Source organism: Harmonia axyridis, chromosome X, assembly GCF_914767665.1.
Source record: "Harmonia axyridis chromosome X, icHarAxyr1.1, whole genome shotgun sequence".
Taxonomy (NCBI): Eukaryota; Metazoa; Arthropoda; class Insecta; order Coleoptera; family Coccinellidae; genus Harmonia; species Harmonia axyridis.
This window is the reverse complement of record NC_059508.1, coordinates 29,460,114-29,462,613: the sequence shown is the minus strand read 5'-3', so window position 1 is coordinate 29,462,613 and position 2,500 is coordinate 29,460,114. Positions and strand designations below refer to the sequence as shown.

At 51.4% G+C, this 2,500-nt stretch overlaps 1 non-coding gene across 1 annotated transcript; it reads right to left on the bottom strand.

Annotated features, from left to right (window-relative positions):
* Positions 1-153: 153 nt before the first annotated feature.
* On the bottom strand, positions 154-308 carry LOC123688504. The gene has a single exon (XR_006750019.1). It is a non-coding gene; the product is annotated as a 5.8S ribosomal RNA (ribosomal RNA).
* Positions 309-2,500: the final 2,192 nt, after the last annotated feature.

Genomic DNA, 2,500 nt, shown 5'->3' with positions numbered 1-2,500 from the left:
ACACGAGGCGTCGAAACGACAGAACGTTGATCGTCACGCGGCAAACCGTCAACTCGCCCAAATGACCTTCGGTACAGGATCAACGTTAGACGACCTTTACGTCGTCACTTCGTCAAGCCATAACGTCTGGCCGGGCAGTCTTTGTAATGGAACCGACCCTCAGTCAGGAGTGGTCCGAGGACAGTGTCCGAGGACCGCAATGTGCGTTCGAAATGTCGATGTTCATGTGTCCTGCAGTTCGCATGTTGACGCGCAATTAGCTGCGTTCTTCATCGACCCACGAGCCAAGTGATCCACCGTTCAGGGTAATCTTTTATGTTCGATTTCTCGGTACTAGTCGCAATGGACTTTCCCTCGAAATACGAGACGCCAACTGCGAACCTCCTCGAGAATGACATTCCAATGACTGAGACGACCCACTGAAGGGTCAATACGTCAGTCGATCGGCGCAAAATCTTCGGTTCAACTAGTTTGCGTACTAATCTAGTGACAATTATCGTAAAAAATTCGGACGGAGACAAACGTCGCAGACAATCCGAAAGAGCATAAAAACGCTAATGTAACGGGCGTCGCACAACGTCGACGTCTTCGTCCCTGGAATAGATCGTCCTACCGAAGTCCGTAGACAACGGTAACGACTGATCGATTTCGGGCGAGAATCTTTAAAACCTGCAGCCGGCTCCTCGTTCCGTGCCAAACACGAAACTTCGCCAGCCACGAACGCGGCAATCCAAGCGCTTCGAATCCTTATTCCGAGCACATCACGAGACTTCGCCCAACTACGAATCGTCAGCATAAGCAGCCGGCTCCTCGTTCCATCAAGGAACTTCGCCCAACCACAAACGCCGACATAAGCGGCCGGCTCCTCATTTCGTGAGCATCTCTAAACATGGACCTACAACGAGGCTGCACACACGTGCGGCCGGCTCCTCGTTTCGAGGATATCACAAGACTTCGCCCAACCACGAACGTCAGCATAAGCAGCCGGCTCCTCGTTCCGTCAAGGAACTTCGCCCAACCACAAACGCCGACATAGGCGGCCGGCTCCTCATCTCGTAAACATCACGAAACTTCGCCCAACCACACGAACGCAAAGCCAGCGGCCGGCTCCTCGTTCCGTGCACATCACGAAACTTCGCCCAACCACAAAACTCTACGTGCGTTCTAGGTACCCGGATAATCGGTCTAAACGATCGCATCCATATAGGGTTCCGGTCATAATCGTCTAACCAAATGCTCACATAATCTGCGATCGTTCTGAAACGACGGACGTAAGCCAAGAGGAGACGCCGACCAGATGTTTAACGTCGATCGGGCAACGTGATAGCTCACTATTATCTCACGGCGCCGCTCCCACAAAATGTTAAGGAAGGCTAATCCGATCGATTGAAGCTACCTCGAGCCAACTGCTTGATCGACGATGACGGTTTCGGTTTCTAAAACTTGATTTATGTTTTTGTTTGTATAATGAAATACGCACAAAACAAATCTTGTTAATGATCCTTCCGCAGGTTCACCTACGGAAACCTTGTTACGACTTTTACTTCCTCTAAATGATCAAGTTTGGTCATCTTCCCAGCAACAGCGGTGACGCCGAAACGCCACCGCGTACCGGTCCGAAGACCTCACTAAATCATTCAATCGTAGTAGCGACGGGCGGTGTGTACAAAGGGCAGGGACGTAATCAACGCGAGCTTATGACTCGCGCTTACTGGGAATTCCTCGTTCATGGGGAACAATTGCAAGCCCCAATCCCTAGCACGAAGGAGGTTCAACGGGTTACCCGGTCCTCTCGGACAGGGAAGACACGCTGATTCCTTCAGTGTAGCGCGCGTGCGGCCCAGAACATCTAAGGGCATCACAGACCTGTTATTGCTCAATCTCGTGCGGCTAGAAGCCGCCTGTCCCTCTAAGAAGAATATAATGTACGCAGACAGTAAAAACCCACCGACCGAAGCCGGGGGCCTTTGAGGATGTCTAATACGCCTAGTTAGCAGGCTAGAGTCTCGTTCGTTATCGGAATTAACCAGACAAATCGCTCCACCAACTAAGAACGGCCATGCACCACCACCCACCGAATCAAGAAAGAGCTCTCAATCTGTCAATCCTTCCGGTGTCCGGGCCTGGTGAGGTTTCCCGTGTTGAGTCAAATTAAGCCGCAGGCTCCACTCCTGGTGGTGCCCTTCCGTCAATTCCTTTAAGTTTCAGCTTTGCAACCATACTTCCCCCGGAACCCAAAAGCTTTGGTTTCCCGGAAGCTGCCCGCCGAGTCATCGGAGGAACGTCGGCGGATCGCTAGCTGGCATAGTTTATGGTTAGAACTAGGGCGGTATCTGATCGCCTTCGAACCTCTAACTTTCGTTCTTGATCAATGAAAACGTTTTTGGCAAATGCTTTCGCTTCTGTCCGTCTTGCGACGATCCAAGAATTTCACCTCTAACGTCGCAATACGAATGCCCCCATCCGTTCCTGTTAATCATTACCTCGAGGTTCCGAAAAC